This window comes from Aythya ferina (genome assembly GCF_964211825.1).
Source record: "Aythya ferina genome assembly, chromosome: 12".
NCBI lineage: Eukaryota > Metazoa > Chordata > Aves > Anseriformes > Anatidae > Aythya > Aythya ferina.
The window spans coordinates 9681460-9706552 of NC_140308.1; the positions used below are offsets into that span (position 1 = coordinate 9681460).

Consider the following 25093-nt stretch of genomic DNA (forward strand, 5'->3'; position numbering starts at 1 on the left):
ACATCTCTTCAGGGTGATTGTGCATTTTAGTGACTGGAGTATGCAGTTGCAGTGACACCTCCAGAGGTGGAAGGAACTGTATTTTGAAAATGTGGAACAAGTTTTGAAGAGGCTTTCCAGGGGAACATTTTGCCTTTTGAAATTTAACTTCAAAAGATTTTTCTGTTTTCCCCTAATGGCTTACAAAATATTTAAATTTCTAACACTTAAAATTGCTGCCTTGAACTAGCACTATGTACCAAAGTGTGAATGTTATCTCTGCTGTATGGAAACAGGAAGACTGTTGGCCAGGACTAAACATCTTTTTGAGCAACTTCTAAACAAAGTTGCTAATTAGCTATATTTTTGCTAAGTAGCAATATTTTCGTTAGTTTCATATCCAAATGCCTCAAATGAAATTGTAGACTTGTTGGGTACCCAACCACACAAACAAAAAGGAGTCTTTGATCTAAATATGTGACAATCTAAAAGATTTGTATGACCTAGCTCTTCCTTTAGCCTCAGTAGTGAAATAGCTGTCAAGGGAGTTGAGAATGCATTTTTCATTTGCTGAGTTATACTTGGGTGCAATTCTGAGGTTAATTAGTCACGTCTCCATGAGGTGGGAACTTGAGTATTTTTTCCATATGAAATGGAAGTGTGTATCCATGTCTATACCTAGCAATACATTCTAACTCCCAAAATCAGGTACTAATTGATAATTACTGGTTTACTGAGCAGATTAGACTAACACAGAATTTTGTCAAAGTACATATGTTTGTATATCAATTAAAGAGCGAAAAAATCAAACCAAGATGGTGCTTACAAACATCTGTCTTTCTGTTCCAGAGCAAACATTTGCCTTATTTAAGGTGTTGCACCATTTTGGGGATGGAAAAAAGTTTAAAAATACACTTCATGTTTACATTCCTTGTACACTAGTGACTCTATTCTCATTTTTGGTTCGTTTATTTAATCATTCATTGCTCATTTCAAAGCTGCTTTTGGACTGGAAACTTGTCTCAATTGGCCCCTTTTTAGCTGGTGTTATTTCTGGATCTGTGTATTACACATTTCCACTCTGAAAGCAAAAATTGTATGAGAGATTGAGAGGACTTGTCAAAATCATCAGCTTGTCACTATAACCAACTGACATTTGAACTGTCAGGTTTTACGTTTTAACAAATGCAGTTTCAGCTCCTTTAACTGCTTGCTGCTTAAATGTTAAGGTAATTCTGGCAGAATATACTTTCTGAACAGCTAAAAATAGCAAGTTCATCTTAATGGCTTCAAAAGAATGCTGATATCCTGGAGACATGGTGGGTAAAGTAGTTCAGGCAACTCTTATATTTGAAGAAACAACACCTGACTGCCCAAAGCAAGTTTCGTAGGACTAGTCAGTGTCCTTTACTTAAATCTGGAGCTATGAAAACAATTATCATTAGATAACTTTTAATTCATCTGTTGAAGACCTGTGGTACAATCTTTTCTACCTTGTGTAGAAACAATCTCATTTTAGAGAGGATAAAGACACAGCTTTTCTTATCTATCATTCAGTCTTAGTTTGGATCTTCCATGGCCATTTAGAAGTTGTTCATTGCTTGTTTAATACAAGCTATACAATTTCATAATCAATGGAATTTTTACTGTGAATTGGAATAATAAATATGCTGTCCTTGCAGAGGAAGTCCTTGCAAGACTGCAGGCAACAGTGGACCTGGATAACTCCTGAGGATACTTCTGAAACCACCATCTGATATTCTTAGATTCTGTCTAAACAAATGATGTTCTCCAAAGGGCTCCATCTAAAATGTGCTTAACTAAGGAGATAAGAAACATGGTTTATTCATAAGCATTACCAGTGTAATGAAACAAATACTTGTTAGAGAAAGGGCATCTGTAAATAGCTGTTGGGGAAAATTTTCTTCAACTGCATCAAAACTGGTGAGTGTATTAGTGATAATTTTGCTGGAAAATACTGAGTTTTTCTGGCACAATGAAGCTAGTCAAACTCATTTCCTGACGTCTAGCATGTTCTGAATCCTGTGCCAGGTAAAAGTTGCTGATGTGTTCTGCATTCTCATGAATAATATTTGAGAACTTTAGCATCTCTGTGTTGATTAGTTGTAATCATTATTTTATTGGCTCATGTAATCATTACTTTCTTGGCTTAAAATTCCTGAATTATAGAGAACTAACTTTGAGTTTGTCTTCAGAAATGTGTGTGTTCCAATGACACCTTTATGCACTGAAGTGAACATAACAGTTCTGCTGGTCTGTCCGTTCACAAGCAGTTGGTAAAATAAGATATCTCATCATTTTGCTCTGGACTGTAACAGTATCAATTATTCACTAATCTTCACAAGATTTATTTGCTCCCACGAAAGCCAACTGAACAAAAGTAATTAGCATAAGGAAATATTCTGCGAGGATAAAATAGAGAAAAGATCTTAAGATTAAAATACCTCTAAAAGATTTTAACAGGAATAACTTGTACCTGTTCTTACTCTTTCCATCTTTGTTTTAAAATTATGGAAGTAAAGAGGAAGCTGAACTTGAAACATATTTATCAGCAGTGAAACGTTGTTAGCTGTAAAATAGGGGATGAATGTTTTCTTATAGAAAAATAGGTCCACATTTGGGTTACAGTTATATACCTGTAGTCCCAATGCTACCAAAAGTGATGCAGAAATCACTGAACTTGCCTTCGGTTCTCCCAGCTTTGTGTATGCATTGTCATTCCTTAGTGCACAGGGAAATAGTCACTGTGACCAGGAAGAGGCTGAAGCAGTGCATCCTTCAAAGGTAGGGGAGCCTGTCATGGACAAATACAGTAAATCGAAGAGCACAAGATCACTTGTTCTTTATTTGGCCTCAATTAATGTGTATCAAGGTAGCTACTTACACCACCTTCATCAGTTCTTGGAACAGAACTGAAGAAAATGAGTAGGAGCATTTCCAAATATTTGCAGGGTATGAAATCCTGATCTGGCAGCAAATCTTAGCTTTGCTTCCTTTGCATCTTAAATCTGTGAGAGGTATAACCAGTGTGAGTGAAGAGCTGAGTATTTACAGCTGGAGATGAGTCATGCTGTGAAGGACTGGTGAGGCCACATCAAGTTACATCCTAGTGGAGGAGAAGGAAAGCGGCAGCCATAGGACTGCTGCACCAGGTGATGTGGGTGTGTGTCCCCTTTCTAAGGGGACATTATCTCTTTGGTGTTCCAGCAGACCTTTACTGACAAGCTAGGAGTTGGTTTTATCTTCAGCTTAAGCTTCAGGGATTATTCTTGCCCATGTTTCTTTGCTCAACCTTATTCCTAGACAAATGTGTCGATGGACATAAAGAATGTCAGCTGTGAAAACACCTAAGTATTTCACCGTTCTCCACTACCTCTCTGGAGAGAAAGCAAAACTAAGAAAAACAAAAAAACTAGTATTTTTAGCTATGACCAGCCATGTGACAAATAAATAGCTGGTAAGGATGCTTTAAAATAGGAACTTCTTCAGCAATAACAACTTTCCATCCCCACTTAGCACAGTCAGCTGTATAAACTAACATTTTTGAAGAAAGAGCTTGGATTAGGCTCAAGCCTATACTTAGCAGCCAAGTTTCAGGTCTGAGAATGAAGGTTTAACCCTTATATGGGATACTGCTAGATACTGGTAGAAGTAGGTAAACAGTTGGAAACAATGAGATGGTGAATTGTTTGTTCTTACATTGTCTGCAACTGTCAGCACTTACAAAAAATTGCTGTCATTCAAAATAGTTTGGCAAATGTTTCATAGGAGGGAAAAATAGGTCTGTTAAACTCATCAGAACCCATAGAGAAACGATTAATCTGTCTGGTAACTTAAATTTACAAATAGTTGCTCAGAATCAATTGATAAGACAAACTTAATAAAAAAAATATATACATATATAGTTGAAGCCTTCAAGCCTCTATAGAGCTGATAATGGCTGCTAGCATGAAGCTGTGATTATTACCCAGGCTTACTGTTATAGGGTCCTTGTGCTACCGTGCGTGGGTCCCATGAACAGCAGTAGCAATTCCTGAGTTGGTCTGGTGTGCATACTGATATAATCCATAGTTTTATCGTTCATGAGGATGAACTTCTTTACTGAAAGGGTTGTGAGGCATTGGAACAGGCTGCCCAGGGAAGTGGTGGAGTCACCATCCCTGGAAGTCTTCAAAAGACGTTTAGATGTAGAGCTTAGGGATATGGTTTAGTGGGGACTGCTAGCGTTAGGTCAGAGGTTGGACTCGATGATCTTGAGGTCTCTTCCAACCTAGAAATTCCGTGATTCTGTGTGAGATCAGTCTTGCCTGAAGTCTTGCAAGGCTATATCTTGACAGCAGTTGCATTTCTGTTGTGAAACTGAGGCCTGAGGGTGGAAGAGTCTTTTCTTTTGTATTCTTCTTCCCACATAGTTTTAGTGGACTTCCAGCACTTTAGATATGCTGGAATTTTGCTTTCAAGTATATTCTCTTTAAAATGTCACCTGTGTTAGCTAATCAATTACTGCTGCATTTCATTACTTAGTTTCAGTGCTGTCTTTTAGAAAAAAGTTGTAGGATAGTGATCTGAGTTTATGCAGCTGAGACACAGTAAAATAGTAGAGTACAGTTATTAAATGCTTCCATTTATCATTTGAGTGTTCACACTGAAGATGTCCCACTTAATGACCCTTAAAATAGCCACTTTAAATGATTCTCTCTCAAACAAATGAGAAATACGTGCAAGTGAATCATTAACAATTTTTATAACAAACATCAAAACATTACAAGGGACATTGAATTGAAGCATACACTGAATCATGTGTGCTCTTAAAAATAAGTGCTTACTGAACTTAGAAGATATAATTGGGCTTTTGAAACATCTTAGGGATTCAGCCAAAACAAACTGCTGTGCATTAGCTATTGGGGGGGGGGGGGGGAAATCATTGAACTGGCAGATCATGTATTAGGCTATCATGCGGCTTCATCTGTTTCCAGTTCACACAGACTCTAGGAACAGCATCAGGACCTTATTGCAGATGAAATCAGATGAAATGAAAATTCATGAGAAATACCATCACTAAATTTAGTTGATCCCTATTGCAAGTCAGGCCCTCAGTAAGTACAGAGCTTTCTGGCAATATTTTGCATTTGCTGTCTTTTTTTCCCCTGCTGATCTCTTCAACCTGTACTGCCAGATCCTGCCATAACTGTGCTGGGGGAGGTTGGTACCTGACTAACTTCGTGTTCAGGTTTGTCAATAACAGTTGACATCATATGATGTATGGGCCCGCTTAATTCAGAGACATACCCCCTGAAGGCACATCTCATGGGGATGTAACTTGAATCTGGGAGCTGCAAAGTGAAGAAGGAAGCTTAAATTGTGCAAGTAAAACCTACGTGTGCTGCCTTGGGTTGACTAATTACTGCTTGGCCATGCTTATTTACTTCCTGTCGTACCAGCTGTTTAGTACACTAGCATAATTTTCAAGGAGGCACTAAAATCTGGTATTTTAGAGAAAGCTCTGGTCATCATACATGCAGTTTGGCTTGTTGTAAGCATGGGAGTAGGATTTCAAGGGAAGCTTCGTTCTGGCTTGTTACATACTCAGGGTAAAAGCACCAGGCTCTGTGTAGTCCAAGGTAGGAGCTTAATGTGAACTAAAAGGTACTGGTTCTGTTGCTTTGCAGCTAATAAATGGAAGTAATACTTATTTGAAGAGGAAAGCTACACGCTTCTCCAATGGGAATTCTGTACCCATGGGTATGAAAACGGAATTGGCTTCATGGATTTCACAGTGGAGCCTGAGCCCTTCATGATGTTGAGGATCATCAGGGAGAGTTGACTCCATGGCTGGACCCTTTTTTGTGAACAGCTTCAGATGTGGAGAATCCAAACATGATAAAGCAGTATTCTGGAGGTAGGAAACCAGAATGTGGAAATAACATTTTAGACGGGCAATACTCAAAATCTGCACCATGTACTTGTAGCTGTTCTTTGGCCTCAAATTAATTTGAACTTATCCATCAGCCCTTCCTAATTTTGTAGTTTAATCTTAACTTCAGTAAAAGTAGATATAAGGTCTTAACCAAGGACAATCAAAAAGAAAGTTCTGCTCAGATGCCAGCTGGCTAACAGCAATGCAGGTCACTTTCCTCTCAGCTCTGGGTGGAAATAATTCTTTTCAGATGTGCTGCAGCAATAACAGTCCTTGGCCTTTCTGTGCTGGTGAGTAAAGGCCTGAAGAAACTTGTCTGCAGTATTTAAGTGGCTCTTCTAGGTCATTGACAATAGCAGAGAAACATACTGGCAATCTGTTCTTGATCCTAATTTAAGATGCTGTGACTTCCTCAATAGCAGGTACAACAACCTAACCCTTCAAGGCCACAGAGATTAATATAAAGTATACCTGATGGCTGTTTTCTTCAGAGTCATGATGTGAAAGCTCAGGACTGTTGTGATACAGATCTGATGAGCTTTTCCATGCTCTTCCTACAACTCCTCTTTCACTATTTAATGTTATTTGCTCAGTATTGTTACTGTTACTTCCTTCACTTACAAGTCTACTAGGCTTCAAGACAGCAGGTGCCTCTCCACAAATGTGGATTACGTTACTTCCTGCTTTTCCTTCTTGTGTTCTTTACATTAGCCCTTAAATAAATTTCACTAAGTCTGTCAAACAAGATTTAGTATTTACGTAGACTCATTTCTTAACAGTTCATATTTATTCCTAGTTCTGTGATCTCATCCCTTATTTGGTTTTCTAGCATCTAGCAATCAACTGAAAGCAGGCTCACTTGGTTTCTCCTTCTCTGCCTCTTTACTTTTCTTCTACAGTCCCTCTCTGAAAATGAATATCACTGTTACTAAGCCTTGCCTTCATGCTAGCAATTTCTTCCCAATGTGCAGTGGAACATCTTCCTACCCAGTAATCATCATATTTGAATCTATAGTATAGAAATAAGTTTAAGGAAACTGCTTACTTACAGGACTCTTAAGCACATATTTGACGTGAACAGCTTTCATGTTTAAAATGTGGTATTCAATTAATTATCTTTTCAGGTACTATATTTTAAAATGATGTACAAGGGTTGGAACTGTTGAGAAATCAAGTGTACTTTATCCAAATTAGAGGCACAAGATCAAAAATATTGTCTTAGACACCCGTTCTCTTTACAGCTATTTCCTGCATTACAGATAAGACAAACAAGGACAAGAAAATAATTTAATGTCTATATCCTGCTGAAGCTGCAGGTAATTTAACAAATGCAAAAGTGACTGCTCAGCAGCAAAACAGACATGGTTTTTGCCTGTGGCACAAGGCAAAATATAGTTTTCATGTATATGCTGTCAGATTAACAAAGCTGTTTTTCTTAAATGTATTTTGGCATGAGGAATGGCTTGGAGTAAGGTAGTAAAAATAACATCACTGAGAATGCATGGACCAACCTGTTTGGGTGTTCCTCTTGTAATCCTGTTTCTTCACAGAATTATTTCCCCAAGATGCCATCTATATGAGGTAGCAGGAAAACAGAGTTGCCTAAAATTCTTGTAGTGATTTGACCTTCAAGAAGCAAAATTTCTCCATGTGTTCCTGCTGAGCTTCCAAAAATGCTGGAAAGCAAGCTTTGCTTATAAGTGCTTGTATTTGAAGGTGTCCTTAAAAAGACAATATGCAGTGTGTGGGGTGCTCTATGGTGATAAAAAAAAAAAAAATGAGCTTAAAGCGTAAGCATATTAGTGTGTATTAAAAGCATTATCTGTGGAATGGAGATAACAAAAAGTGATTGCTTTCTTATTGCCTGCTATGTATATGCAATGGATTTGAGAGGGGGTTTCACTATCTGAGGATAACAGGAAAAGTATATGCTCTGGGTTCCAGCTGGGGGCTTCCATGGCTAAATCAGCAGGCAGACTTCTAAGAGAACGTACAGAAAAGACCCGTATCCACAGGAAGAAGTATACGTTTGTGCAAGAATTTTCAACAGTCTGACAGCTTGAAAGCATATCCTCTCTTCCAGCTTTAGGAAAAAATAATGTGCTTTTGAGAGGTGGGTCATCCACACCACATTAATCTGCTGTGTAACTGAACACATCAGAATGAAAAGTACTGCTCTAAGTTCCTTGTACCTGTAAGGTGCTGTGTAGTCTAAGGCAGTAACTCCCATATGCACTTGTTTTACTTGTAATTATCTAAGGAAAAATCCTTACACCCCATTTGGTCTGCAACCAATTTTAAGAAGCAGGAAGTTTTTTCATTTAAAACTAATCCATCGTGAAGCCAAGACTAAAGCTGCCACTGGCATGGCATTATCAAGGGCAGGAACCAGGTTAGCTCGCATTAAAGTCAATCAAACTTAAAAATAAATGAATAAAAAATCTCATGCTAACTTTGTGAAACTCTATCTTGGTCGAGTGGCATAGTTGATGGTCATAGGCAGAAGTACAGAAAAAAGGGCAGAAAAGCAAACTGGGTCCATAGAACATATCTAGAGAAAGTTTCAGGCCTGAAACCAGTGGGTGTTAAGTGAAGTCTTCCAACAAAAAACAGTTGGATGCTGGAAGACCCTTCACTGCTTGAAGACAAGTCAAGTCATCCTGTCTTAGAAAACCTCAGTAATGATAGGAAGCAGTGTTGTATATTTATTATAATGTAAGCTGTGTGTCATCTTCATTCCTGAAGACAGCCAAAATTCAACCAGATAAGGCCCTCAGAAACAAGATCCAGTGTTGTTAGCTGTGCCTTGAGGAGAAGCCTAGATGTGACCAGGAGATGACCACCTGTGAACTGTTCCAGCTTATGTTAAACAGTTTTATACGATTTTGGAGTTTCATACTGAAAAAATGTTAATCCTTTTCCTTGTAAGGGGGTCAGTGTAGTCTCTCTAGAGACAGATTTTCAACTGTTCTCTAATGATTTAAAACTGTAGATTGTGCTTGCAAAAGACTACTGTAGTAGTCTTCTACAGAATATTCAGTTTGTAAGAATGCATGCTTATTTGCTTACACAAATGTCTCACTTTGTAAGCATAGATTTAGAAGCAGCAGCTGAACATGAAGTCTCTGCTGTCTTACTACAACATCGTTTAAGAAACCTTACAATACCTATATGACTCATGTCTTAGATGATATCATGTGATGTCTGGAAAATAGATTTTGAGGCAGAAGCAATATAATGGCACTTTGCATTGATTCACATTTATTTAAAGAAATATGCATAATATTAGCCTCCCACAACAAAAAAAAATCATGAAATCAGAGTAGAAATAAAGGCCGAGAAATCGTGGTAAGAGGGTTACAAGAAAAGTCTTAGCCATATGAGCCCATGAATTCAAAGTGATTCAATCAGCATGTATCACTTTAACTGCATGAACTCATGTTAATATTTCTAAAATGACAAAAATTATATGGTTATGAGATCCCTTCCAAAGCTAATGGATAAAAATATATGGCAACCAAAGCCACAAACTCATCTTATTGGCAATGTGAAGAAATGGAGGGAATAGTGTTGGTTACCTTCAAATCTTTCAAGTAATCTTTTAAGCAAACAGTTATTTGATAAAAGTAATAGAAGCTGGTATGTATTAGGCCCTCACATACAATCTGGTTCCCAGCCCAAAAACTGCAAGCACTGCTGGAGACAGGCTGGGAATTCCTCCCTCTGGCACCCGTGAACCTGGAGCTAAGATGTTAGAGCCCAGTTGTAGAAGCTATTGAGTTTCTTTTCTGAGAGGCTAGGCAACTTCCAGTCGTGAGTTTGTAGTTGTTCAGAATTGGGCTTTGGGAATGCTTGCTACTATTTATATTGAAGAATGAGTCATCCTATTTGCTTATTACTGTAATTGTCTATAAAGAAAAGTGATCACAGTCCTCTAGTTGACCTTACCTGCCTAAATACATTCCATAATTTAGTGGTGTTGCTGGCTGAAGGCAATTTGGGTGCCAATTTATCTGCTGCAGCCAGCTCACTACAGCCTTGCGTGACACAAATGAATGTTTAAGTTGCAGCAGTTGCTTTCACATACAGTTCTTTCATTGATAATGACAAGAGTAAATTCCCTATCTACTGTCCCAGCTACATGTGATTCACACAAGCTGAAGGAGAACCATTCCTGTCCGAGTTCCTTGGAGGGTTTTTTAGGTAAATTGGTTGGTGGCGTCACTAAGTGTGACTCACTGGGGGAAGCAGCTTCTGGCACAAAAAGTGCTTGGTGTCTGTGCTGCAGTGCTTGAATTAACAGCTCTGGTCATTAGCAATAGCCTGCTATCTTTTACAATTATATTGCTTCCTAATGGCTGCTGATTTCAAAATAGTTTTTGAGGAAGAAAAGTCATAATGAAGGTTTAATGCTTGTGACAGTTGGTCTAAACTGGGTTATCTGTTTGCCAGCCACATTGACACATACAAAATTGAGACATTTTTCAAGTCTAGCTGTTCCAGCAAGGCTGCCATGAATGCACTTTGAAAGAGGGATGATATTAAGACAATAAGACTAGCAACAGCTAATCACCTTTTTAGATGCATTAATATTCTAATGCGGTATTCTGACATTAAGGAATGCTTTATCTTTAATTTGGTTACAGAGCAGCTAACTTTTGTTTTTAAAACCAAGACTGCAGAAGACTCCAGTATCAAAAGGATTAATTCTATTACACTGCTGTAATGTGCAGGTTACGTTCAATTCTTGGTGGTGTGATCAGCGATAGGATTTTGCTGGAGTAAGCCACATCATGGATTTCCAATAATCCTTGCAGCTCTCATCCACATTCACTCCCACAGGTCTGAGTGTGCAGGTGATCTGCCTTGCAGTAATGAATGACTTGCAAAGAAATAACATTATTGAAAGCATATTTTGTGTTAGGCAAGAGGGAAATACCAGTTTTGACCAGTCTATATATAAGAATTTCAAGTTTGATATCTCTACCTTCATGTTGTCCTCAAAGCTGCCAGAACAGTACGATTTACACATGCTCTTTTAAATAGTGTACAAGGACAAGCGTGGAGCCAAAGATTACCTAGTACAGACAGAGGACAGAGCAAGTATGTTTTCTGCCTGTCTGCCCATCGTTTAATCTTGCACATACTCATTTTCCAGTGTGCAATTTATATCCATGTGTTACCTTAGAATTTGGTGTGCTATCTACTCTGCTAGCTCTAAGAAGGGAGGATGGGAGGATGCTATGATCGGTTACAAACCTGCATTCTGTTCTTACCTTGATCTTGAGCAGTGCCTTGCACAGAGCGACTGCCTTGTCTTGGCCCTCTGAGACTCCAGGTGTCCATACTGCTCATCAGTAGCAAATCGTGCCATCAGCTGGCTTCTGAAATGCATTTAATATTTTCCTTGAAAAATAAAGGATATGGCACTCGGCTTTGCATCTCTGCTGTCATTTACAAGTGCACAGTGGGCAAAGCCAACTTCAGTTCCTCTTTAAGAAAATGAGCAGGTGGAGAAAAGGCTGTGAGTCACACTGGGCTGCTTTAAAGACAGCACTAATAGTGGAGTAGAAGCATACATTGAGTGTAGTTGAAAAATGACTCAAGCTGGTTTTCTCCTCAGTGAAATGCAATGGTTTTATTGGCAGGAATGAAGGCCCATGAATCAGCTGAGGCTGACGTGCTAAAAAAGTCGTGAAAAAGCCATAGAAAGGGATCTGGCTGTTAGGGCTCTCTGAGGTTTTCCATTTGTAAGATGTGTTTTTCAGCTGCTTATAATTTTGCCTTAGTCTTAAGAAAATATTCCATCCGTGTAGCTAATTTATTGTTTTTATAGTCATTTTCAGGTACAAACATAGACAATGATTGGTTTGCTTAAGCAAAAGGTAACTGCAGCGTCTTTGAAGTATTCTGATGCCTCTGTACTTTGGAGCACAAATGTAACTGAACAGGTGCTAGGGAGCAATGGAAGAGGACTTGGTACTGTGGGGGCAGAATAATGTTTCTGGCCACTATTTGATATTCAAAAATATCCTAGCTTTTGATTTAGTTAACCTGCACTGTGTGTATTATGATGCTGAAAGCTGGATGCATGCTTGAAATCTTTTATCTGCCAATGATTGAATTGCAGTAACACTTTACTTTTTGGATATTTTTTCTTCTACGGACTGACTAAAGGGCTACAACAGCTTCATCATAGCAGATAGCTCTGCTGTGTGGGAGGAATGCCATCTCTTATCAGAAACTTAGGTGTCCAGGATGTCTGAAATGGTAGAAAAGAGTAAATCAGTGCCTTAGGCAGAAGGAAGTCAAATTAGAAGCTGAAGTAAAGAGCTGTAGTAACCAGTATGGGAAAAGATGTGTCAGTGCTAACAAACCTTGTTATGAGACACAGAGGCTCTCGTGGACCTTCCAGAAGTTACCACAGTACGTTGCAGACCTGCTAAAACATACAGGAAAAGATGTACTGTGAGCACTGTCAGAAAATAAAAATCTAGGCTTTCTTGGAGGCTCCTTTACATGGTATTCCTTCTGTATTCCATCCTATTAAGCAGTGGTTATTTCCTTTTAATAGGATTACATTTAATGTATGTTCTTGTGTTAACGTTTGGTTACACATGGCCAAGGCCAATAGAAATTGGAATTGTAGACTGTTTTGAAAGAAATTATGCACTAGCTCATTAATGCATGTGTGCTTGCTGGCAAGGTGCCAAAGCATCTATATTTATTGCCTCCATTTCAAACAAAATTCCAGACTCATGCATTTACAACTTGAGCAGCATTTTTGTTCTCACCCTGGAAGTTCCTTAAATGTCATGTCCATTTTAGGTCCTGAATAGAAAGAAACACCCATCTGCTATGCTGTCAGAATGGAGGTTTTTAAGGCTGACCACAGTTGACTTGAGCATTGTCAAAGCATCTGCACCTTTTCTTGTAATCTCCCCTGAAGTGATAGCATGAAGATACTGCTATATACAGGCCCTTCTCTTGTGTGGATTTGACAACCTCTTTATCATCACTAAGGAAACAATCTACATCTCCTTTTGAATAAAATTCTCTTGATTAGCACTTTCTATAGATCTTGGCTATATTATATTTATTTGGACAGTGAAACATGTAAATGTGGATATAATTAAGAATAAGTAATGCATGAGTGATACCAGCTACAAAAAGTTGCTCAAAGGGTGTTAATTTGTCCCAAATATAGGAGAAGATGGAATGAAGGCCAGAGAAATCTATTTCAGCTCAGGGTTTCTTAAACAGTAGCTGAGCAGGATGCACTTATTTTAGTTACACTAAGAAAAAAACATAAATGATGATCCTGGAAATTTTTTACATCAGAATAGATCCCACAGAAGCAGAGGCCAGCCTAGGGGAAATTCTGTGCTGCTCCCCCTCCATGCCCCACTTTTTTTCCCACTTCTTGCCCTGGAACTGGCTGTATCAGATTGTATTTTTATTTTTAATCTGTTGTTACAGTGCTTTAACTTTCATAGAGTTTATGGAATACATATATAGTTTTGACTAGGAATGTTTATGAACAACTCATGTAAAGCTAACAAATTTCACTCAGCACCTACTTCAGTTTTAAGATGTGGTTGCCAATAAACTTGTGTCAAAAGTGATGTCAGTTGTCAGCTTTCTCATGTGATTTTCTAAGAGAAGAACTTGAGGATCTATATAACTTTTTGACTTAGGCTATACCCAGAACTAACTATTTTCCTTTGAATGAATTTCATGTTCTGTCATTAAATTTCTCAGATACAGATCTAACTAAGATCTATTGATGTTTCTGTTTCCTTGGCCAAATCCTGCCTTAAATCCATTTGGATACCAGCCTATTTCTTAGTGCCTTTTCTTTTGCTTCCTGATGTTTGCTTTTCTTCTAAGTCTTCCTGTGTCCTGTAGTGTTACTTGTAACAAGAATCAGTATTGTTTCTTGCACTGTAGCTGTCAGATACACTAGACTATTTTGTAAGGCTCTCCTGTTGCATTTGTAGCAGTGCAGTTTAAGATGTCCATTGTGGGTCAGCAAGCATAGCACAGCGATATATGTGCAAGACTTCACTATGCGTAGAGATCTCCTTTTTCCCCTATTTGGCCAGGGCGCAGTTCTCAGTGCATTCTGTGTAGTGTAAGCATAGTTTTCTCCTGCTAAGAATGTAATTTATTCTTTAAATAGTAATTTGAGGCTGGAAAGGTTTTGGTACATGGCCTCTATATAATGAAGATACAACAAAACCTTTAGAAGGAAGATACATTTTCACCACAGAATATCTCCAAGAAGTCAAAGCATTGGGATTTGTATGTTTCACTCTTTCCAGAGAAAAAGAACCTGAGTTACTAGGTGAGTTTAGTAAATAGGTGTCCTCAATTTTCAGGAGGGGAAAACTGAAGCAGAGTGTAGTTGCAGAGAAGAACTAAGACTGCAGTCTGCTTTTTTTTTTTTTTTTTTTTTTTCCTGGGTTACTTGTTCTTTGTTTCTGGATGTACTGTACGCTTCCAATTATTATTATTATTATTTTTTTTTTTAATAAATTGTGTTTAAATACTAAACTCTTGAAATTAAACACCTTCCCTCACTCCATCTTGTCTGCATCTACCCTAGATATGTAATCCTTCAGAGGAGAAAAACAGGAAATCAAATGCATGGGTGTTTTCACCCTTAAGCAAAACTTTGACCACAAAGGGGGGATTTGGATCAGAAATAGCAAGGACAGTGTCACTGAATACAACACTTTGGTGGGCACTTAAATGTCCAATTGTATTGGAAGCAGTAATTTACTTTCAGACATGCCTGGTTTGTGTCAAGACAGTACATAAACCACAGTACATTTGTAGAGCCAGAGTAGAATTATTAGTAACTGGCTTATCGAACACTAAAACAAAGTCAGCATTTATCTTGGGTTTGAAGTGAGATTACAATAAGGTAATCATCAGTCTTTAAGGGCTAATCTACAAATGCAGATCAAATAAACACATCCATGTACTAAATCAGCACCCTGTGCTGAGTTACTATCTGTTTAGTATCTGCAGGCTCTCCAGAGTAGTTATATTTGTGATTACCTATAATCGTTTCTGGCTTTGTCTCTGTGGATAATAAATTTATGAAGGAGTATAAAACAAGTAATTGTTTCTTTTCCTATCTGGTTTAGCTGTAGCTGTAATAGCTGTTATATGGGCACTTGTGTTTTCTGTGTGCCTTTGACTTCTAAACTGATTTATCTATCTGGTCTTGTGACATAAGGGTGATGGTTACAGAGACATCAGAAGAACAGGCAGTGTGCTGCTGGGGATCCTCTTACAGACAGTGGGAGGACTTGGGCCATCCTGCTTTGCCTGGACCAACTTGCTGCCTTTGGTCCAGAGAGACAGGATTTCTTGTAACTTCTGGAGGGGTTGAGCTGAATGCATCTTCCCTACTGAAAATTTTTCCAGAGGTGTGACTGATTGACCATGAAGTCAACTGTCTCTTTATTTTAGTAAGTTCTGTCTCTTTATTTTAGTAAGTTAAGTATTTGCCTCTCAAACTCTGCACTTCAGAAATACGAGCCAAGCTCATTGAAACCAGAGTAGTTAAGCACAGTGTGAGACCAAAGCAGAGAGCAGGGTCATGTTAGTTTATTTTGGGAGAGGGATATGGATTTGTTCCTTGAAGTCTGGGATCTAACTAGCCAAACTGCATTCAAGAATCTGCCTAATTCAAAACCAGCATTTTCTAGGTCACAGTTACAGTTGCGTTACTTCTGTTTAAGCTTAGTCTTGTCCTTTTGTTTCCAAGTTTTCAGAGCCTGGCAACACATTTCCCACTGACAGTGTGAAGCCCCTTCAGATTCAATGTGTGTAAACTTACAAAGTGTGAAAATACAATCTGCTAGTGTGCTCTCAACCATTGTGTTCTCTTGGTGCTTTTGTACCCAGTGAGCTGAGTGCTGCTGCTTCCTGCTACCCAGACATGTTCATCGTGTGAAAGGGAGAGAGCCCCTAAGTGAAGACGGCAGTCAGGAATGGCACCTGTATTCCATCTGAATGGAGTGATTAAAGCCTGGAAAGCCTCAGGAAATACAGGTAACCCCCTGTTATTAGACAGTGCAATCTTTCAGATGATTATATCAAACTTCTTATTTTTGTAATCTGAAAAAATGGATAAAAAATCTATTTGAACTTTTCACATTAAAAACAAATAATTTCAAGGTCAGATTCTGGATTGAAGTTTTCTGTTTTGGATAGTTTGTATTAAAATTGGTATTTTTGGATAATGGCCAGCCTTATCTAAATCTGTATGAACTATCTTATTGACTGAAAACTCAGGAGTACCTAGTTTGGAATATTGTGTTTTACCATTTGCCACTTTTGTCAAGAGCTAAAATGGCCTTGTAAGTGACGTGCAATGACTAAAAGCCTAGTGTTTTGCTGACTTCACAGAAAGGATATTGTCACTTACCTAGGTGTCTGCTTAAGAGTATTAGCACTTCCATTGATGACACTAAAACCCTCGGGTTTTACACTTTTGTTGACGTCAGTAGAAAGGTAAGACTGGTTTACACAGAAGTAAACCAATAAGGATGTACTGCATTATGCAATTACTAAAATATAATCTTTTTTCTTCATTGCCTTTATCTATTAGTGACTCATACCTCTAGGACAAAATTCAATGCTTTAACAACTTCTATTGTTGTCTCCTAAACCTGAAGAAAAATGGATCCCCTATAGTTCATTTTGCAGCCTGACTAAGCAGGTTTACTGCCAGGATGGGGAAGAGGTTAACCAAAGGGCAGTGCAAGACCACATCTTGACAGCCCCATCCTTCTCCTAAGGGAGACAATTAGTGTTATTTTTACAAGTGCAATAACTTTACTGTTTACTTTTCCTGTAATGTCACTTGCCATCTAAATTACAGCCAAATTGCTTGATTAAAGTCAAGAGAAACTGAACATTCATTTCCAGGAGCATAAGGTATATAGCCTTATGTTAGGAAGGAAAAAAATTAATTCGAACCTTTAAAAAATGTTTGCATCTCTTTCTCCTCTGTAGCTTTATATTGCACAGTGGTAAGCTTTTCCAAACAAAAAGAAGGAAATGCCTGTTTTTATGAAGTTAGTTGGAAACTAGTTTACAGTGAAATGAGTTTTCTTTAATTTTCATACTGTTTCAGCTCCATGGAAGAAGTGGTAATGGCTGGCCACTAGGCAACAGTAGATAAGGAATAGTAGATAGGAATATTGTTAATGCTGTTAATGAATAGCCTGTCCTGGAGCTTTATCAATTTGTTATGCATCTGTATAGTAATAATCTATTCTATTAGTATCTGATTTACCCTGCAAGTAATTCTGCTTTAGTAGGGTAAGTTATATGGAGCAGAGGTCTCTTGTCCTGTTGTACTTTTGCGGAGTAGTAATATAATGTCCAATCTGAGGAATAGATTCCTAGGTGTTATGTTGCAAATAACCATTACTGTACTGGCACTGTGATAGACGAGGGAAATACTCGAGTAAATGAATTGCAGAAGAATTGATAAGGAAGGATTTGAGCAGAATTTTCAGTTGCTTTTTGTCTGTGGTCATTCATTGTAATTTTGAGCTAAATAAGAGGTAAAAAGAAAATTAAATTAAAGGTGAGCTCAAAAGAGGTATACATAATACAGTGCCTTCCAGGTGAGGGCATAATAGGTGACTTTTCATGAAGTCTAAAGTGAGTTTTGATCACTGTTTTTGTCTCAGACTGGCTTGCCCTACAGTCAGTAAAAAATAAAGTAATGAAAGCAAGGTTCAGAACTGTCATTAAGACATTTTCACAAACCCTGGTTACATTAGACATTCAGGAGAAAAAAAGACTCAGATTTATAGGTCAGACTCAGAGCTGGATTGCTTCTAAATAATTCTTATTAGATCTTACATTATAAAAAGGTAAGAGTGATCAACAAGATTAGTCCATAGACTGGTAAATACCTGGGAATATAATTTTGAGTTTGCCAGATTCCATTATATTAAGGCAATTCATACTAATGCCATTTACATTGTCATATGGTACCACAACAGAGGAAACCATAGCAAGAACAAACTCTGAACAGAGATGAATGAATACAAATGTAACTTAAAATAATGCTGAAGTTCCTATTCGTCTTCCTTGCATTTGTTGTTAGAAATAGTATTTTTATTTCTACAATATGTATTTGGAGCTTCCTGTACCCTACTATTTATTAGTAGAATTAGCCTCATGTCTGAGGTCAAACCAGAAATAGTAATGTTTTTAGAGAAATCCAGAATTACATTAGATAAAGTAATAGTTACTCTGGATTATTTCTTACGGAAATTACTATCTAGCCCGGAGGTTTTAATTTAGGTTAAATTTAGAGGTTTAAATTTGAAGGTTTAAAATTGAAAGTTAAAGTGGTCAATTTCTTTTCCACTCTTGACCCACTGTGAATGATACTAACTAAAAATCAATAGCTTTGCAACCCATAGTGTATCTTAGAAGTTTTTATTTTTCAGCTGTTTCTGGGGGGATTCCACCTTCATCTGTAAATAGCTACTGGCTAGATGGAAGTAGTGACTTCAGTTTGTCATAGCCTCTTAATCAAAAACATTTCTAACTGATTGGGTCACAAGCTTCCAATGGTTTCTTCCCTGGCTAAAATCATGTGGTACCTTGGCAGACAAATATTCACAGCACTGGTCTGTGGTTCATTTGGATTTCAGAAGATTTCATCTTCAGAAAAGTGAATCAACTTGAACATCACAGCTTATCTGTGGTAGTCATAGTTGTTAGGTACCTCCTTGTCTATATTCAGGTAAAGTGGTCTATTCTACTTCAAAAAAGATTAGAAAAATCAGTAGCTTTTACTGTGCTTCTCATTTCTATCTTGGAATGTTACTTTCAGTTGTAGTAGCAGTGAAGAGATTGGTACAATATACTGTAATTATTATATTGTTTATATACAGCACCTAATACGTTTTTCTCCAGTTTTTTAGTTTAGAATTAGTGAGTTTAATATTGTTTTAGGAGCATTATTGTAACATCTAGAAAGCTTAAGTAGCCAAAGCCCTGTACTGCTGTGAACTTCATAAATGCATACAGTATCCATGTCTCTGTAATCCTAGAATAACAAGTTAGGATAAACTAACTGTGTGAATTAAAGAAGAAAAAGCAAAGCAGGGAGAGGAGGAAGAGAACACACTTATTTTTGCATAGGACTCGTGTTCTATACCTGAGATTAACGAATCCACTGTACAATACATCCACCTCTCCCCACAGTATTTATGGAAGTGTAATTAGATCTCAAAACAATGAGCTAATCTTTATGACAAAGTATCAGACTAGAATTAGCCTGATTCTGCTCCTAGTGAAGTTAGTGAAAATTTTATCACTGATTGTAGTGGGAACAAAGTTATGTCTACCCTTAACCTTTGTCATAGCTGTCTACATATGGAAGTGATTACCCTGCAGAGTAACTCAACATTATTTGATACTCCAGGGTGCAATTCTCTAAGATGTCAGCACTCCTTTGACAGCTAGCTATTAGAGTAAAGTTACCAAGTCTGGTGTGTTAATCTGTCCCCTCTGAGATCAAGCATTCCACCTTCTATAATAATGACAACATCTTAGCGGGCCAGATTGTTATCAAGGATTCTTGGAATCACTTCTGTTTTGTGCTGTTTATCTCACTCTTAAACCCTCACATGGTATTTTAAAAAAACAAATATCAATCTTGCAAGAAGAAGCTGCCCATCTTATTGAAGCAGGTCTCAGTTCATCAAAGCATTTTGCTATCCTAAACAAGTCATGTCCTCAAAAAATAATTTTGTGGTAAGGAAAGAAGACCTTGTCAAATGTGGAAAAATGGAAAATATGGAAGATAGCTCTGACATGCTATAAAAGCTTATGGAGCCACTTGGTATTTTGAAGAGTTCCTACAGGTGTATAGACACACCAAGTTAGTATGTCCAATGCTTATGTTATTGCAAATCTTTTGATATCTGGTACTTTGATTATGAATTCACCCATTGCTTTATTACTATATTTTTATCCTGGAGGTAGGGTAGAAATGTGACCTGATAAAACAGATCTTTTAAAAAGAAAGCAGTTCTTTCTCTCTGGCACAGTTTATCTGTGAATGTATCTTTGTGCATGTGGTATTTAGAATAACTTTATTAGCTGGGAGCTTTCATTTTGTTTTTACCATCTTGGGTTGGTTAGCCATCCTGTGACTGAGTGACAGTGAACAAACTATACAAATAGGTTCCTGACTTGTTCAAACATAGCTTCATGCAGGAGCAGGTAAGTGTTCGTGCATACCTACATAGATGGCTCACACATTAAAGCAGCTAAAATGTGTTGCTAGCCAATATACATTCCAATAAAACCTTGAAGGCTACACATATGAGTATCTGCATTCAATCACACGTGCACAAATCAGGCCTATGTACAATCATAAACAGATAAGACACCTACCCATGCACTGGCCAAAAGAGGCATGTCTCAACTCATGAAAATATTGACTTGTTATTTATAACTGATAAGCACCTTTGTGAAGCCATGTTTTTCCTGGTTTGAGTATTAAACTACATGAAGGAAGCCCAGACCCATGTATAAAACGATGCAAGAAAAGAGTATGGTTGTAATGATAACCACTTAGTGCGTAATACTACTGACAGGCTCTGCAACTATGGAATGCTGTAGAGCTGCTGATCTATTATCATAAACAAAGTGTTGTTGTCAGGGGCAGGAATTTAGTAACAATAGAGTCAAGGTCGCCTTTGTGAGAAGGTTAGAGAGTTGTTTATATCAACAACATTTATGAAAACATTATAAGAGCTGCTGAGACCTGGCAACAAAACACAAGAGAGCTTCCAAGGCTTCTCGACAAAGTAAATATTTGATGTAGAAGGAGAAATACTTTAACAGGACACTGTTCTGCCTGCCACGGGGTCTGTGATCTTATTTGACAAGAGATAATCTCCTTTTAGCATTCAAGATCTGATGACAAGGGAAGTCAGGATAAGCATTTAAGTGATCTGTCTGATAAGTGAGGTTCTACAGCAGTCTTTAAAATGATCTGCATTGTGAAGCAATGCTTCAGAGCACTGGCCTACAATCCAGAATTCTGCAGTGTTATCAGTCCAGGTTATTTGCCAATGAAATGAAAACTATTTGATACCTGAGGTTTCTGCTTCAGAATCCCAAAAATAACTTCAAAATTACTAGTCTTGGGGTCATTAATATCCTATACTTTTACTGTGATCTCACTTCCTACAGAGAGTTTAAAAAAAAAGTTGTTTTGAAGATGTGCTTTGATCACTGCGTAGGAAAAAGTTGTTCAGAATTCAAATATTTTGAATGGCTTGAGACAACCTTTAGTTAATATACATTACATAAAGAATGTGATAGATGAGTTTATCTTTGCAGAAATAAAAATAAGATTTTAGAGCAGAAACAAATGAGAAATATTGAGCATTTAGGTACAGATTTACCTGCAATTCAGTTAATCCAGTATTTAATATCTTTTAGTGTCTTTTTCACTGCTGAACCCAAAGATTTTCCTTAAAGGTTTTGTTACTTTAAGAATGATCATGCCTCTTCAATATAAGAATCTGTGAATCTTTCAAATATGCCTACAAGTACGATGCAAAAAATGTTAATTCTCACTGGAGTAAGGATTGCACAGCTGAGTCCTAAGTAAATTATTGTCCTTGCTCACATCTGTGGTTGACTCATAATTTTACAGCCCAGGTTGTTGCGTAAGAACAGTTTTCATGTTCAGCTGTATTTTCCTTGAGTGCTACCTGATAAAACTCCTGGGTGAATACTGGCAAGTTGTAATTCTCATCTATCACTGTTATTGGCCACGTAAGTGGGTCACTGTACAGTGGTCCATCACTGTTCCTGGCAAAAAAAATGAATCTCATGCTGCTACAATTCAAATTAATGAAAAGAAATGATGTGGTAAGTGTTCATTTATACTCATATTAAAATTTGGCATTAATATTCTTCATATAAAAACTCTACCATCATTTGCAGTGCTGGTGTAGCAATCAACTCCTTTTTAAGACTTAAAAAGAACTTAGGATTGTGTAGGACTCAATAGGACTACGGTTGTTGAAATTCTGTGAACTGCACAGTCTATTTGTAGCTTGTTACTTTTTTTTTCCCCAATTTTTTTATTGATTATACAATGCTTAGTATTTTATCAGAACAGATGAAAACAAGGAGGGGAAAGTCTGTCAGTGGACTGCTACTGTGTCAAACTTCCTCCTTTTCTCCTTCTGACTATACTCAGCTAGAGTGATCAGTAAAAAATGAAGTCATCTACTACTCTATGCTGTGTGTGGACTGTGCTGGTAGATTCTCCAAACTTTTGAACTGCCAGCCTGTCTAGTTTGGAAATGCAACATCTCCAAAATGCACTAAGTCTTCAGTTTTATCCGAAATCTGAGAATTTCTTCCACGAGCTGGACTACAAAGACAGCTAAAATTACTTTCTCTTTATAAACTTTCCTGACAAGTATTGATCATCTTTCAAAAGATCGTATTTTAAATAGCATCTTATTTTTATAGAGATCTTCAAGCTAGACTTCACTGCATGCACTATTCTTAGCTTTATATATTCCAGAGAGAAACCTAAAGCCTCAAGGTAAAATGTGTATCACTGACAAAGTAGACTTCAGAATCCCAGATGGCAGATTGCAGGCTTTCCTGATATATGGAAGTCCCAGGGCTCTTTCTATAAATATCTAGGACCATATGTTCCTACATCACTGAAACATCAGCAAACTGTTCCATCTGCTTCAAAAACTGGGACAGTCACATCATAGTAAGGACATCTTAAAAAATCCAAGGCAAGTAGTGCAGACAATAGAAACCTGTGCTGTAAGTCTACCCAGCTCAGTATTCTTTCTTAATAGTGCCTGTTATGGGCTGGAGGATTGTGGGATCAATTTCATGAGGGCGTGAAAGTGTATTTAAAGCACAATTTTACTCAATATCAGTGCTGCTGCTAGGCCTTCCTTGCTGTAGGTGTGTCCAAACTGCTTCTGTATTCACTTCTGTACTCACTGCTATTACTGAGGGCCCTGTGCAGCATCTTGTACCCATAATCTTTTCTGTTCTGGGCCAGAGGCTTGGGTTTTCATTCAGACTGTTTTCAGGTAAATTACTATTGATTTCTTTGGTATTTGGGGGGAACTTAGGACTGATCACATAGTAAAAGATCATGAGATTTGGTCCCAGGGCAACAACTCAGGAAGAGGTATATAGAGGAACGTAATACTGATATAAAAATCTAAACAGTAAATGCTTCAAATGATATGAGAATTCAAGTCTGGTTTAGTCTTAATAGAGAGTTTACTTTTTGTTGAGAGTCAAATTTTCTTATTCCAATACAGTATTTCGGACCTGAGTAGAACTGCATTTATGTTACTGATATCAGGAGCTTATTCCTCAAGGGATGATTTAACAGATGAGGCATTGAACAGGGTATAATTCTTAAGGTTAGTCACAGGCTGCCTGTATGAATTTGGGCATATCGCTTTATCTAGTGTAAGTCTTCCACCTAAGAAGCAATAGTATTTTTCAAGTGCCTGGAAATGCTGAAGACGCTATCCATTAAAAGTGGCAAGGTGTCATGCAAGGGCATAGATCTTCGTGTTGTGAAACAAAGTGATTAGCAGGCAAAAGAGTCTGTTTCTCTGGCATTATCTTTAAGAATCCTATTTTCCACAAATGTGAAACTTTATTAACATGTTAATAAAATCTGTGTACTCAAATACACTAGCTGAAATACAATACTAGCTCAAATACACTAGCTGAAAAAGCCATACTATAACTTTGGACTGATTGTTCATTATATTTACGCTTACCTCTGCCTGACTTTATCTTCACTTCTGCATAAATGTTTCTGGTTGGATCAGTTGAAGAAAGGCACTTGAGGGAGCTCCCCTTCACAGAGTAATGGACCCGTCTGCTTTGCCGCTCAACCTGGAATCATGGGTGAAACATCAATGTGAATAAAAAGATTCCCTCTTTCAAAGAAAATATGAAAAATAATAAAATGGTTCAGTCTTAAGGACAAAGGGTTACTGAAATACTATTAAATCTCTGCTGGCAGCCACAGAAGATTGATACTAAGAACGAGTAGGCATAGGAATGGAACTGCCTTGTAGAAATCATCTATTTGGAGAACTATCCGAGCACTTTGAGGGGAGAGCATGAAGTTTTTGTGCTATCATACATCTCCTTACTGGCGCGTGAATGGAAGTTTTTCCTCTGGTGGGCAGAGCCAGGACTTTCTCTTACTGAAATAATTTAATCCTATTTAACATTTTTTTTTTCAGAAAGACAACAGGCCTCAGGATGCAATTGGAGAAGACAACATCACTCTTGGATCTAGTTGCAGTAAGTGTCTGCTTTTAAAGCACCTGTAGTTGAAGACCATGCTTTGTTCTAAGGGAGTTCTTAATTTGTTATCACAAAAGTTGAGATATGGTCTGCTAGCTGTAAAAGGTGTCCGGGAATCAAGAAATGCTGGGTTGGAGTTTCAGTTCTGCCAGTCTCATTCTGTGTCAGTAGGCAGATTGTTGATGACTCTAGAGAAAAGCAGTTTCTATCGAGTTTGACTGAATTTATGGAAGAACACGTAAATATGCAGCCACCACCGACCTCTGCCTCATTTATTGTAAATTATGCTTGCCTCCTGCAATGTTGCAGCCCTTGCATAAGTAATTTTCTCCATCTGTTTTGAGATCCTTTGAATGTATAATTATATTATTCAGACTACTGATGAGATATTGCAGGCCTCCACAATTCCATAAACAGAAGCATTTTATATCAAATTTAAAAGGGTAAAAATGGAATTGAAATGAAATAATTAAATTCTAGGATTTTAGGACGTTTTCTTGTTAAACAGTGTAACTTCTCTATCACAAGCTAAAGCAAAACCAAATCAGTGAAAGCTTTGCCTGACATCCTTTGGCAGGCTGAAAGTTAACTCATTTTCAGTTGGATTTAAATGTGAAATTGGATTACCAGAGCTAAAAATATTTCTGCAATACTGTACTGTCAAAAAGCAATAAACACTTATGCCAGATAGTCCAAGGAAGAATGGACAGCAAGCTCTGAGAATATTATAACTGATTTTTTGCTGTAACCATGGAAATGTAGCTACAAACACTTGTGTTTAGA

General features: G+C 37.6%; 1 long non-coding RNA gene across 1 annotated transcript in view; it reads left to right on the top strand.

Annotated features, from left to right (window-relative positions):
* The window catches only part of LOC311443529, a 65568-nt gene that overhangs the window by 2901 nt on the left and 37574 nt on the right, over positions 1 to 25093 (top strand). Inside the window, exons 2-3 of the long non-coding RNA XR_014697314.1 lie at positions 15839 to 15985; positions 24247 to 24307. This is a non-coding gene — a long non-coding RNA (uncharacterized lncRNA). The remainder of the gene's footprint in view (positions 1 to 15838; positions 15986 to 24246; positions 24308 to 25093) is intronic.